Here is a 16,009-nt window from a genome sequence, read left to right as displayed (position 1 = left end):
GCATTTTATGCTTTCTGTGGCAATTGTGAGTGAGATTGCCTTCCTGATTTTGCTCTTGGCTTGGCCGTTGGTGTATAGGAATGCTAGTGATTTTTGTACGTTGATTTTGTATCTAGAAACCTTGCTAAAGTTATCAGCTGAAGGAGCTTTTGGGTCGAGACTATGGGGTTTCTAGATATGAAATCATGTCGTCTGCAAACAGGAATAGTTTGACTTCCTCTCTTCTTATTTGGATGCCTTTCATTTCTTTCTTTCCTGATTGCTCTGGCTACAACTTCCAAAACTATGTTGTATAGTAGTGAAGAGAGAAGGCATTTTTGTCTTGTGCCTGTTTTCAAGGAGAGTGCTTCCGGCTTCCACTATGGTATTGGCTGTGGCCTGTTGCAGATGGCTCTTATTATTTTGAGGTATGTTCCTTCAATACCTAGTTTATTGAGAGTTTTTTTTACATGAACAGATGTTGAATTTTATGGAAAGCCTGCATCTATCTATTGAGATAATCATTGGGTTTTGTCGATAGTTCTGTTTATGTAATTTGATGACAAACTCACCAAAAGCAATTGTAACAAGGGCAAAAATTGACAAATGGGATCTAATTAGACTCGAGCTTCTGCACAGCAAATGAAACTATCAACAGAATGAATAGACAACCTACCTACAGAATGAGAGAAAACGTTTGCAAAGTATACATCTGACAAAGGTCTAATACCCAGCATCAATGAAAAGCTTTAACAAATTTACAAGAGAAAAATATACAAGCCCATTAAAAAGGGTGCAAAAGAACGAACAGACACTTTTCAAAAGTAAATGTGTACGCAGCCAACAAGCACATAAAGAAAAAGCTCAATATCATTGATTATTAGAGAAATGCAAATCAAAACCACAATGAGATACCATCTCACACTAATGAGAATGGCTATTACTAAAAAGTCAAACAATAACAGATGCTGACGAGTTTGTGGAGAAAAGTGAAACTTTATACACTTTTATGGGAGTGTAAATTAGTTCAACCATTGTGGAAAGTAGTATGGCAATCCTACAAAAAGCTAAAAGTAGAACTACCATCACCAATCCCATTACTGGGTGTATACCCAGAGAAATATAAATCATTCAACCATAGAGACACATGCATGTGAATGTTCACTGCAGCACTATTCAAAATAGCAAAGATATGGAGTCAACCTAAATGCCTATTAATGACAGATTGGATAAAGGAAATGAGGTACATATACACCATGGAATACTATGCAGCCATAAAAAAAGAATGAGATCATGTCTTTTGTGGGAACATGGATGAAGTTGGAGGCTATTATACTTAGCAAACTAACACAGGAATGGGAAACCATAGACAGCATGTTCTAACTTATAAGTAGGATGAAATCATAAGAACTTATGAACACAAAGAAGGAAACAACAAACATTGGGGTCTACTTGAGGGGGGAGGGTGGGAGAAGGGAGGGGAGCAGAAAAAATAATTATTGGGTACTGGGCTTAACACCTGGGTGATGAAATAATATGTATGACAAGCCCCCATGACACGTTTACCTATGTAACAAACCTTCACATGTACCTCCAAACCTAAAATGAAAGTTAAAAAAAACAGACAAAAAGAATTTAGTAGTAGGTGGCTTATATTTTTTCAACATGTGGCATATGAAAATAAAACATTTGCAATCCTATTTCACATGCACATTAATTATGTAAAATTAGAAGCACTAAGGGTAGGTCATTAAGTGCTGATTAGACAATAATATTATGTGTTCTGGCAGCATTGGTAATAAGGAACTACGTTTACTTCCAAAGGGAGGAAAGATCATTAAAATTTTAATTTGTTTCTCAACAGTTCAATTATAAAATGCTTAATGTGATGGACTTTAACCTTATGGGACTTAACACAATTATGGGACTGTTCCAGTATACCTTGCTCTCTTGTGTTTATTTTCTCAAAATATTAGGCACTTGTAACTGTTTTAAGATCATTCTTGACTGTAAAATACTTTATAATGTCTTTCTTTTACTTCCTACACTGTTTCTATTTTTTAGATGCCTGGCAAGATAACTTCAAATGAAAAGATAAATGTTTATCTTGCTGAAAATGAAACCTTTCAAGTATACCTTTTAAATATGTTTCAGTAGATACCTACTTAACGTTCTCTTTTGTGGATATCATGCTAATGGCTCCCTCTGGTCTAGAGTTCATTGGGCACTCACTTACTCACTTATTCATCCAATCAATAAATCCAATAAACAAATGTGTTTCTTTCTTCTTTTTTTTTTTTTTTTTTTTCCAAACAGAGTTTCACTCTCTCCCCCAGGCTGGAGTGCAATGGCGCGATCTTGGCTCATTGCAACCTCCGACTCCCAGGTTCAAGCAATTCTCCTGCCTCAGCCTACCAAGTAACTGGGATTACAGGTGCCCACCACCATGCCCGACTAATTTTTGTATTTTTAGTAGAGACAAGTTTTCTCCATGTTGGCCAGGCTGGTCTCGAACTCCTGACCTCAGGTGATCTGCCTACATTGGCCTCCCAAAGTGCTGGGATTACAGGTGTGAGCCACCCCACCCGCACTCTCTTTAAATGTTTTTATGTACTACCATGTGCAGACACCTATTTCTTCCTGGCTTTCCAGTCTAATCATACCCATGGTTAAGTAGCTTTACCATGCTAACAAAGACATCCCTAGTTTTCCCCCAAATAAAATAATTGTAAGTTTGATCAGCTAATTTTCGCTAATATGAAAAAACTGCAGAAAAACTCAACGAACTGCGTTTTTCTTCACATACTTCACTCATGTAGTTTAACCAGGGTCTTCTGAAAATTGCCCTGTCTGTGTCTCAACATTTAAACAGGAACTTTAGTCAAGATATCAGGGGCAACATTCCCAGAAGTTTCGTTAGCCAACTGTGTTTGGACTTTGAGGTTGCAAGTAACAGAAAACATTTTCTAAATTTGTAACAAGAATGCACATAAATTTGCCAGAAGCTAAAGGCATACAGTTTGAAGATGAAGCAAATTTTCTAAAGCTGGGTACAATGACACGTGTCTGTTGCCTCCGCTATATAATTTCAGAAACTCAGAAGGCTATGTGAGGATCATGTAAACCCAGGAGTTCGAGGCTGTAGTGCCCTGTGATCGTGTTTTTGAAGAGCCACCTCACTCTGGGGCTGGGACATGCAGGAAGACCATGAGAAAGAAAAAAAGAAAAGAAAGAAGAGAAGAGAGGAGGGGAGGGGAGGGGAGGGGAGGGGAGGGGAGGGGAGGGGAGGGGGGGAGGGGGAAGGGGAAGGGGAAGGGGAAAAGGGAAGGGAAGGGAAAAAGGGAAAGGAAAAAGGGAGGGGGAAAGAGAAAGAAAAAGAGAAAGAAAGAGAGAAAGAAGGAAAGAAAGAATTGTATTGTCTGAGATATATATTTGAAGTAATTAGTGAACATATAATATTTAATATTTGAGGTAATGCTTCTGGATGACATAACTCAGGAAATGAGCACCAGTATGGAAGAGAAGCACTTAGAGGAATAAGCAAATGAACATTTTGTGGTTTATGCTTATATTTATTTAACATGTAGTGTCCCATTTACCAAGTGAAAAAGGATTTGGAAAGAGTGATCATAAACCACTGACGTCAAAGGCCACTGAATAAACGAGTTATCCAAGGTATGAGAATTAGACAATTTATTTGGCAAACTAGAGGCCATTCATGATCTCGATCAGAAGTAGTTTGTTTTTTTGGTGGCGGTGGGTATGATTAGAGAAACTTCAGGAGAAAAATGGAAGTAAACAAGACACTGTAAAGAGGATTTTAAAAGTGGTTTGCTATTGAGATATTGGGAGGTAGCAGCAGTAGAATGTGGTGTCAAGAGAGGGAGTTTGTGTGTTTCTATCATTTCTTTTTTAGGTTAAGATGGAAGCTATTATAACATATTTGTATGTTGGTGATAATTGGCTATTCACTTGCTGAAACTGGACCTTTACCTCACCCCATATATAAGAATCAGCTTAAAAGAGATTAAAGACTTAAGTGTATGACCTGAAACTGTAGAGGAAAACAGCAGAAAACTCCATGGCATTGGTCTGGGCAATGATTTCTTGGATAAAACCCCAAAAGCACAGGCAATAAAATAAAAATGGAATAGACAAATGAGACTAGATAAAACTAAAAAGCTTTTGTATAGCAAAGTAAACAATTAACACGATGAAGAGACAATCTATAGAATGGGGGAAAATATTTTCAAATTATGCATCTGATAAGGGGATAAATTCAAAATATTTAACAAACTCAAACTACTCAATAACAAGGAAATAACCCTGCTAAAAAAAAAATGGCCAAAGAACCTGAATAGACATTTCTCAAAAGAAGATATAGAAATGGCCAACAATAATATAAAAAAAATTGCTCAACATCACTAATCATCAGGGAAATGCAAAGTAAAACCACAGTGAGATATCAACTCATCATACCTTTTGGAATGGCTATCATAAAAAAGATGAAAGACAAGAAGTGTTGGTGAGCATGTAGAATATTGCAGGTAGGTATGGAAATTAATACAGACATTGTGGAAAACAGTATGGAGTTTCCTTAAAAAACTGTAAACAAAACTACCATGGTATCCAGCCATCCCAGTTCTGGGTATATATCCAAATAAATTGAAATCAGTATGTTGAAGAGCCATCTGCACTCCCACATTCATCACAGCATTATTCACAAGAGCCAAGCTATAGAAACAATTTAAATGTCCATCAGTGGATAAGTGGGTAGAAAAAGGTGGTATATATTCACAATGGAATACCATTCAGCCTTTAAAAAGGAGGAAATTTTGTCCTTTATAACATCATGTATAATCTAGAGGGCATTATGCTCAGGAAAGTAACTTAGGCACAGATAGATAAGTACCATGTAATCTTACTTACATGTGGAATACAAAAAAGTTGAATTCATAGAAATACAGAGTAGAATGGTGGTCATCAGAGGCTGGGGGTTTGGAAAGAATAGGGAAAGAGGAAATGTGAGGCAAATGGTACAAAGTTTCAGTTAGACAAGAAGAGTAAATTCTTCTAGTCATCAATTACACAAGATGGCAACTATGGGTCATAATAATGTATTGTATATTTCAAAATTGTTAAAAGAATCGATTTTAAATGTTCTCACCACAAAGAATGTATAAATATGTGAGGTGATAGATATGCTAATTAGACTGATTTGATCATTCTAAAACATATACATGCATCATAACATCACATTGTACCCCATAAAGATATGCAATTATTGACAATTATCAAATTAAATAAATAAATAAGTACAGAAAAAACTCAAAATAAATGGAAAATTTATAAAGTAAGAGAGAGGGGATGAGACGGGGATAATTGTCAGAGAAGTTTACCTATGAGGAAATTAAGGTACAAAGCATTGAGAAACTTAACAATTTCCATAGCTGTTAAGTTTTAGAGCTTCAATAAAATTTCACAATGCCTCACTCCAGAGATTCTTTTGTTGTCTCCATGTTGTCTTTTCCTGAGTAGAGGAGGGAATAATTAACCAGGTCATTGTAAACTAGGCATATATTGCAAAAATATATTCATTGTACCAGCCTATAGGTAAGTGAGCTCCTGACCAGTATTCTCTCTCTCTCTCTCTCTCTCTCTCTCTCTCTGTTTTGAGACAGGGTCTTGCTCTGTCACCCAGGCTGGAGTACAGTGGTGCAGTCACAGCTCACTGCAGCTCCACCTCCTGGACAGAAACAATACTCAGCCTCTTGAGTATCTGGGACTACAGGCTCATGCCACAATGGCTGGCTAATTTTGTTATTTATTATTGTTTTTTGTACAGATAAGGTCTCACTATATTGTCATGGCCAGTCTCAAGCTCCCAGGCTCAAGGAATCCTCCCACTTCAGCCTCCCAAAGTGTTGGGATTACAGGTGTGAGCCACTGCACCTGGCCTTTCTCTGCCATAAGGTTTTTAAATAGAATTTAATGGGCATAAAATTCCTATATGGATGTTAAAAAAATTCTAATGCAGACCACAGAAAGAATCTATTTTGAAGTGCTGTAGAAAATTAAAGGCTATCATCCCCAAAAGTTGTATGTAAGAGGAGCAGGCAGCAGAGCTAACCAGAGCCCTGGCCTACAAGCCTAAGCAAAAGCACTCACCCATCACAATAGGAAGGCAGAACAAGGAAACCAAGGAGTTTAAGTTTTTCTTTTCTTTTCTGTCCAGGCCAGAGTAGAGCAAGTTCACCAAGTTCAGCAAAATCTCCAAAACAGTGACAGTGAGACACATTGTTAACCACCTCATTAGGACAGGAAGATAACTTCATTAGATAGAAATATGTGAAAAAAACATGTTTAAATCATATTACCATATACATCAATCTAAATACTAACAATTTTCCACTCTTGCCTGCATGGTCAAGAAGCATATATTTTGGGTGCCCACTCCTCTAGTGATCCCATCCATGTTTGCCTCAACTTCAGAATCCCATGTGAGTTCAGAGGCACATGCTGGGATCTCATGCCTTACAGGTGATGTAGATCTACAGGACATGACTTGCGTTGTGCTATGTCTTCATCTTCTGCATACCAGGTTTCTCTCCACCATGGCATCTGCCCACCAGATTAGCAGATGGAGACCAGGTTTTCAGCTGTTCTCCTACAGGCTGCATACAATCACACTCCGAACAAAAACAGCTTCCCAGTGCTTGAGCAACCAATGCAAGCTTTCACCAGGGGACAAAGTTATCTCCCATCCAAGAGAACGCAGCACTTGAGAGAAGGTACAATTCATCTGAACACGATTGACACTTGAGAGGTCTAAACTCATTCTAGTGGCCATATAAGCTAACTGACTTTCTCGTCTTCATAATTTTGTCCATAATCTAAATTATAGGCCAATCTAATTATCTAGTCTTTTCAATACAACCATCCTGTTATGTAAAAATTTTAGATTCATGCTTTCTTTTATTGCTCACTTCTTTATTGAACCAGCACTCATTTATTGTGCTATCAGAGACCCCAATTCTATGATAATTAACTCATTTATTCTTCAATATTCATTTTCCCCTTTTGGCATAACTGAATTCATCTCATTCTTGAGGTTACCACTTCTTCATCCTCCTCAGGTGGACACTGCTTATTCTTTTGTGACTCACATATCTTAAGATCCAGATAGTAGCAACAACTAATATTTAACAAGTGCATACTCCAATGCCTTTTAGGTTTATTATCTCTGAAATTTCATTAGTATTCTTATTAACACTTTTCAGATGAGAAAATTCAAGCCCAGAGATCAAGTAAATTTGTCCAAAGCCACACAATTGAAAGATACATAAACAAAAAGTTCAAACAGCCTGGGTCTAATCCTGATATGCAGTCACAATCTTCTTGCCAACATGCCCCTTCCTTTTATTCAGAATATATCTGAATATACATTACAGTGAAGATGGCACTGAGAACTCCAAATGCAATGGGAATCAGACATTGGATTCTTATAGATAGTGCTGAGTCTCCCTGGTAAGCACAACATATATGAAAGCAAATTTTAATTTAGAAGTTACTAAGTAAAATGTATGAGGAATAATGCTGCATATACACAGTAAAAGGTTGAAGTCAATTGATCAATTCACTATGAATGCATAGGTTTATTTCTGAGCTCTTTATTATTTTTATTCTTCTTTTAAAAATAATTTCAGCTTTTATTTTAGATTCAGGGGGTACATGAGCAGGTTTGTCACATGGGTGTATTGAATGATGCTGCAGTTTGGGTTATGAATTATCATTACCAAATAGGTAGTTTTTCAATATTTGCCCTCTTATGTCTCTCCTCCCTCTAGTAGTCCACAGTGTCTATTTTTCCCATCTTTATGTCTATGAGTTCCAAAGGTTTAGCTCCCACTTATAAGTGAGAACATGTGGTATTTGGTCTTCTGTTCCTGTATTAATTCGCTTAGGATGATGCTTTTGATCCATGTTGCTGCAAAGGACATGATTTCCTTCCTTTTTATGGCTACATAGTATTTCATGATATACATGAATCATATTTGCTTTATCCAATCCACCACTGATGGGGACCTAGGTTAATTCCATGTCTTTGCTATTGTGAATAGTGCTGCTATGGACATAACAGGTACATATGTCTTTTTGGTAGAATGATTTATATTTCTCTGGGTATACAGCCAGCAATAGGCTTACTGGGTTGAATGGTACTTTTAAGTTTTTTGAGAACTACCCAAATGCTTTCCCTAGAGGTTCAATTAATTACATTAATTGAATTACATTCCCACCAGCAGTATATAAGCATTCCCTTTTCTCTGCAGCCTCATCAACATCTGTCATTTTTAAAATACTTTTTAAGAATAGCAATTCTGACTGGTGTGAGATGGTATCTTATTGTGGTTGTGATTTGTATGTTTTATTAGTCTTATATGTCTGTCTCTAACTGGTACCATACTGCTTTTATTACTGTAGCTTCAGGATATATTTAGAAATCAGAAAGTGTGATGCCCCCAGCTTTGTTCTTCTTTCTCAGGATTGATTTAGCTATTCGTGGCCTTTGTAGTTCCATATGAATTGTAGCATTGTTTGTATCTATTTCTGTAAAAAAGAAGTCTGAGATTTTGATAGGAACATATTGTGTTTTTAAAAGTGATAAATTATTCTTAAGTTTAATTAAAGCTTAAGTTGACAAAAAATTTTTTCTGACTCTTTGGGAGAAAACTTCCTGTATAATTAAATGTTTGCTTTTCCAGAAAAAGAAATGTATTCAATCATTCTTTAAGAAAATTGGTCCTTTGGAGAAACACTCTTCCAGAAAACTCTAAAGCAGGTGGCAAAACTGTTATTGTTCTAAATGTGGGCCTCCTAATTTGAGTCCTAAGTCTCATTGAAAATGACTGCCACAGGCGCGTAAGGAGAGGCTATCTTTGCCTTTTATGACTATTTGATTTTCTTGAGGAATGACTAATTATTACAGACTTCCTGCAATTGATTTAAGTATGTCTTTATTTTGTGATTCACAAATTCAGCTATTTCAAAATAAATATGTTGTTTGCAAATTAATTCTTAATATTTCAAAGCTTTGACTTTGTCTCATAGATTGGTATTCATCTCTAATTGAAACGAGATGAGCGAAGCCAATGCATAACCTAGTACACATTAAGAGCTCAATAATATTAAAGAAAACTAAAAGGAAAAGAAAATCACTCCGCCTAAAAAGGATTACAAAAAGCCAATAACATGGAGTATAAGGCTTTATATTTCATTTGAGTGTAGACAGATACATGAGTATGTATCTTGACTTACTACAGAGTTTATCTTAAATTATTTTTCACAGTTACATTGCTCTTTGAATTAAACATGCATTATTAAAATAATCTTAATGGAGAGAAGACATTGTATTTAAAACTGTAATTTATTTTTGTGTTAATTAGTTTTTTAGTTATTGATGTATTTGTTAACCCAGATTTGTTTAGTGTGGACTTTATGAAAGCTTCAATAGAAAGAGGTTTTGATAGTAGCATGATGACCAAAGATTTGGTTTTCATGCCTAGGAAGGAGTCTCTTAAACTTGGTTATGTATTGAGAAGACTTTACCACATTTTAGAAGAATATTACTTTAATAACTCTAACCACAACAATGTAATTATTCAAATGCTTTGTATTCTAAATACATACAGCATGCTTTGGCAGAGAGCATCTGCAGCCACTATCTAAGCAGTGTATTTCAGCCAGAAAGTCAAAACCGTATCATCTGAAACTCATGTCTGATAGTGTTTTACCTTTAGGTTTAGCCAATTAGTATAAAATTAGTACAAAAGTAACTCTTGCAGCAGTTTTTTGGAATTCTCTCGTAAAATAAGGGTATTCCAAACTAAATCACAAAAACCTAGAAAAACATATTACACTGCAAAGCATGTCTCTGAATAAGAACAGAAGGATTTTCATGTGTGGCATTCTTTCATCCTGGCATTCTCTTTTCATTCTAATCTAAGAAGCTGCTCTGTGAGCAGTTTTATTTAAATACGTGTTTCAAGAAAGCATTGATTTTATTAAAGGCAGTATTGAAAACTTATTTTCTCCCTTATACTTTTTTTTCTAGAAGATCACATAAAAGTAGTTATTTATGTATTTCATTGCTGAAGTGGAATACCATAAAATGGGGCATATTTGAAATATAGGTACTTTCATACAACTGAATACCCCCACAAAGTACTTGTTTGTTCAAATCTTCTAGCAATTTATTTTTATCTTCTAAGAAAACGCATTATGTTTCTTTTAATGTGATATTCCAGCCCTCTATTGCAGGAAGGACAAGTATTTGCCTAATTCTTTTTGGTTTTTATGTCCATCACTCAAATCTGACTTATAAACATGAGTTATTTGTGGAAGTAACATTTGGTAAAGTAACATAATGAGTATTAACTTTTTAAATTCCTTCTTTAAAAATCGAAGAAATTTGTCTTTGCTTTTTCCATGTTTAAAAACTACCTCACGTATCATGAAGACTTCATATTATCATGAATTAATATTATAAGACATAAATTCCTTTAGGGTTAATTTCATCACTAATGGTAGTAGGTATAATTTCAGCTAATCTTCTTACTAACTAGTTTTAGGTAAACTTTTGATCAGATAACCTTGAGAACATCATTGTTTTAAATGCGTAATGGCGCGGTGGCTCATGCCTGTAATCCCAGCACTTTGGTAGGCCGAGGAGCTCGAGACCAGCCTGGCCAACATGGTGAAACCCCATCTCTACTAAAAATACAAAAATTAGCTGGGAGTGATGGCGGGGACCTGTAATCCCAGCTACTCGGGAGGCTGAGGCAGGAGAATTGCTTGAACCTGGGAGGCAGAGGTTACAGTGAGTTGAAATCACACCATTGTACTCCAGCCTGGGGGACAGACTGAGACTCCATTTCAAAAATAAATAAATTAAGTAAATAATAACAAGAATAACAATCAATAAATAAATACATAAATACACACAAACATAACAAGGCTATGAAGTTCTCCAATTTTGTGGTCAGGAAGATAAATTGATTTCGTAATTTTCTTGTTGTTTTCTAATGTTTACATTATTTGTGTTATCTCCATTCCACAGATTGTCTTTCTTTTATCCTTTCTCCTTTCTTGCTTACTCTTTTAGAAGTGTTTTAAACCAATTATCCTTTTTGCTTTAACTTAGTTAAAATTAGTGAATATTTATAAATCTACTTAAACGGTCAAGTCTGAAACACAATAAGGTACAATGAGCTTAACTATTAACTCTTCCACATTGTAAAGCACTCGCTCTTTCTTCAGGCAATTCAAATGCTGTTTGTGACATGTGACTGTTTGATAAAGACCAACAGAGCATATCCTAGCCAATCTATATGTTAAATATTAATAAAGCTTTTTAAAAATAAAGAAATGCACATAGTAATTTTTAGATGCTATTCTGACACCTTTAATGAAACTAACCATTTTCTGGACCACTGCTCTAGTGCTTGCTGTTAGAACAGTTCATACCTGAAAAATAGAGCAAGTTAAATTTATGAACTACGAAAATTTTCTAAAAGTTAAATGTTGAACATCCAAGTAGAGTCATTAAACTTGTAAACAGAAATAAACAATAAAATGCGACATTTATTAGGAAAAATATACATATCGGTAATATGGTAATTTGAATAGGAATATAAAAGTAAAATTGCCAGGAAACACAAACATTAATAGCTTTTAATTAGAACGCATTGGAAAGGAAGTAGGAATGAAAGCAGCAAGTTATTGAACTTACTCATAAAGAGCAAACCCAAATTTATTCTAAGTTGTTAGTGTTAATATCGTCTGCAGCAGTGGACAAATCAATGTTAATTGAGTTCTAAAGCAACGCATGCAGGAAACAGCTTTCAGTATTATGAACAGTAGCTACATATGAAAAGGCAGCTTTGAAATTAAATACAATTTAATTCAGCCCTGAATACTTTTGACATAAAAATTGCTAAAGAGAATGAATAAATTATATGCACTTCTAATGCTGCATTATTTTCTTTCAAACACTTTATTATGCAAACATTTGAACTTGAAGCAAATTTGAAAGAACTTTTTAATGAACACCCCAAAATTCACTACCCAGATCTACTATTAAAATTTTACGGCCGGGCGCGGTGGCTCACGCCTGTAATCCCAGCACTTTGGGAGGCCGAGGCGGGCGGATCACGAGGTCAGGAGATAGAGACCACGGTGAAACTCCGTCTCTACTAAAAATACAAAAAAATTAGCCGGGCATGGTGGCGGGTGCCTGTAGTCCCAGCTACTCTGGAGGCTGAGGCCGGAGAATGGCGTGAACCCGGGAGGCGGAGCTTGCAAGTGAGCCGAGATAGCGCGGCTGCACTCCAGCCTGGGCGACAGAGCAAGACTCTGTTTAAAAAGAAAAAAAAAAAAATTACTATACATCCTTATTTACGTTATTGATTCATTTATCCCTTCCTATATCCATGAATTCATCTGATTTCTATCCATTTAATGTAAATTGCAAACATCTCAACAATTTCCCCTAAATACTTCAGCATGCAGGGGGTTTTTTTGTTGTTTTTTTGTTTTTTGTTTTTGTTTTTGTTTTTTTAGATGGAGTCTCATTTTGTCGCCCAGGCTGGAGTGCAGTGGCCCGATCTCGGCTCACTGCAACCTCCGCCTCCCGGGTTCAAGCGATTCTCTGCCTCATCCTCCTGAGTAGCTGGGGTTAGAGGCACCTGCCACCACGCCCGGATAATTTTTATATTTTTAGTAGAGAGGGGTTTTACCATCTTGGCCAGGCTGGTCTTGAATTCTTGACCTCGTGATCCACCCGCCTTGGCCTCCCAAAGTGTTGGAATTACAGGCATGAGCCACCGCGCAGGGCCCAGCATGCAGTTTTTTATAAAAAAAATTTACATGAAATGAAATACACCTATCTTAAGTGTACATTCCTCAACTGTTGCTAAATATATGCACCTATGTAGCCTAAACTTCTACCAAAATATAGAACACTACCATCCAAACCAGAAAGTTACTTTATTACCTTCCTAGGAAATCTCCACTCCTGCCCAAGATAACTACTGATGATGTTTTCCATGAAGATGCTGCACTTTTCTAAAACTGGTGAGCTACTGAGTATAAAGGAATTACTTGTATCTTCAACTCCTGGGCTTCTAGATTCCAAAGATATCAACAATGACACCTTTCCCATTAAAATAAAAATATTTCAAATTATCCTTGTAAAATATTTACACAACTTTAATATAGTTGAGTAAAAATTGAAGAGTTTTTAAGTAAAAGGAATTTATTAAGATGGAGGCTGTGTTTACTTGGGGAGTGAATTAGATAACTTCTAATCAAATCCCAGAGTGCTGGCAAGTTTATTTGCATTATGGATGAATAACAACCACATTTCTTGTTCTTCAACTAGTTGATTATCTTACAAGTTTAGATCCACTTATGAAATTGCTAAGTAGCTCAATACCAGCCATACAGTAGATACACAACAAATATTTTTAAATGGAATAAAAGAGTGAATGAGAACAAGAGAATGAATGCAAAGGGAACTGATGCTTGTTGTGTTCAGGGCATTTGACTAACAGAATGCTACATGCTTTCAATAATAGTGTTTTTCCTTAAAACTATTCTGCAAATTAGGCATGCCTTTCACACTGTGAATGCTCGATACATCACTACAACCACTAAAATGTGCCATTATAACTGCTGAAATGTACAGGCCCGAACTAAGGAGTTTTTATCCCCAAGAACATCAGAGCAGCAATTGCATTAGTCATCTGCAGTAAGGCTAACTAACCTTTTTATACCCCAAAGTTGTCTCTGTGTCTGGACCAGAGAGGAGCAGCTTAAAAAAGATTTTAAAAATATACACCATTGGCATTTACTGATCTATTGCTCAATTATTCTAAAAATGGGAAAAATAGCAACTAATTTTTCTGGATCAGGTAATTGGTAAGTAGAGAGACCTACACAATCTCTGATAAGTGGGATACATACATTACTAGTGCTGCTTATTAAAGGTGATTCAATGATAATCTACTGGGGAAGTGAGATGAGAAATTAGTAACGATATGCACCTTCCAAAATCAAGCTGGAAAATGGATTTTAATTATAATTCTGGGAGACCAGAGCTTGACTTCCAGTATAAAATGATGTCTATTTAGAACAAATGAGACTTTCCAAATTTTTTATTTAATTACTATTAACAAAATGGAAAAAGCAAACATAAAAGGCAAAATATACAAATGAATACACAAAATAACATTAAACAAAAAATATTACATCATTACCATATACTACCAAATAAGCTTTATCACAATTTGGAAATACTTTTCACTAAGTGTAAAGCTGATGACTACTCATATTATGCAGTGACCAGAGAAATACTTTTTAAGTACTTTGTCCTAGGGCATAATAGAAGATCCCCTGATAGTCTGTAGTCTACTTTAAGGACATTTTATAATGATTGGTGATGGATTACAAATGAGGTCAGGAGTTTGTTTCTTTTGCAGTAGTAATTTAAAATGTGTATTGCTAGGAATTCATTATTTAAGTTTAATGACTGTAAGTGATTGCAGGTTATGTCTTTTAAAATACGCAATAACCCTAAGGGTTGATTTTGTCATTTGTACAGTCAACTGATAGAAATGATTTAAAGAGTTCTAGTATTTTGACTATATTGTATCTATGAGTGCATTTAAAATATTTTAAGCTTTTGAATCCCTAGACATAGGTACAACATCTGTCACTGAAAGGGATTTAGCATTTCCACTAAGGCCCTGATAGGAAACCTCAATCCTGTAATTTTGTAATATGGTTATAAAATCTTGGATAAGACCTGATTTATTTGGAATGTGTCCATATTGTTCTTTGCCCGTGAGTGCACACTGTTTATTATTCATGAGATTGAGTAAAACAGAAAGTCATTATGTTTTGAAAAATCATCCTCATAAGAGCCATCGCATCTCTGGTAATTTGATTTAGCATGTCAAATGTTTGATTTCTAACTTGTTCTAAAATAGTTGCTATATGTCTAATTTCCTGATTCAACTGGGCAATCTCATAGTATGGGAAGTGACTGATTTAACCATTTAGTTTTAGGTACTTTTTTATTTTTATTTTTATTTATTTATTTTTTTGAGATGGAGTCTCACTCTTCACCCAGGCTGGAGTGCAATGGCGTGATCTTGGCTCACACAACCTCTGCTTCCTGGGTTCAAGTGATTCTCCTGCCTCAACTCCCAAGTAGCTGGGATTACAGGCATGTAACACTACGCCAAGCTAATTTTGGCATTTTTAGTAGAGACGGGGTTTCACCATGTTGGCCAGGCTGGTCTTGAACTCCTGACCTCAGGTGACTAACTAGCCTCGGCTTCCCAAAGTGCTGGGATTACAGGTGTGAGCCACTGTGCCCAGCCAGTTTCAGGTACTTTTATAAGGTAATTTCACAATTTTATTTCAGAGTTGGCAAGAGTTGGTATTTAGTAATAATAATACATACATGATAGCACAAACCAGAAAAATTCCTTGGGAGCAAAGGCTAAGTTCGTCTAACAAAGAAGAAATATATTTCAATAAATGTTACTCTATTTTTATTAGGTACTTGAGTAGCTGGGCAGAAAATGATTAAAAAACATGGGATTAATACAAATGTACTCAAGTATATTGGCTACTTTCAATAGGTCCTGAACTATTTTCAATATAAAACTATAATAATAAAAATTCTTAAATGGATCAATTCAACAAGAAGAGCTAACTATCCTAAATATATATGCACCCAATATAGGAGCACACAGATTCATAAAGCAAGTCCTGAGTGACCTACAAAGAGACTTAGACTCCCACACAATAATAATGGGAGACTTTAACATCCCACTGTCAACATTAGACAGATCCACAAGACAGAAAGTTAACAAGGATACCCAGGAATTGAACTCAGCTCTGCACCAAGCAAACCTAATAGACATCTACAGAACTCTCCACCCCAAATCAACAGAATATACAT

The sequence above is a fragment of the Hylobates moloch genome, unplaced genomic scaffold (assembly GCF_009828535.3).
Source record: "Hylobates moloch isolate HMO894 unplaced genomic scaffold, HMol_V3 SCAFFOLD_56, whole genome shotgun sequence".
Classification (NCBI taxonomy): domain Eukaryota; kingdom Metazoa; phylum Chordata; class Mammalia; order Primates; family Hylobatidae; genus Hylobates; species Hylobates moloch.
The sequence above is the reverse complement of the archived record's forward strand: the minus strand, read 5'-3'. Positions refer to the sequence as shown.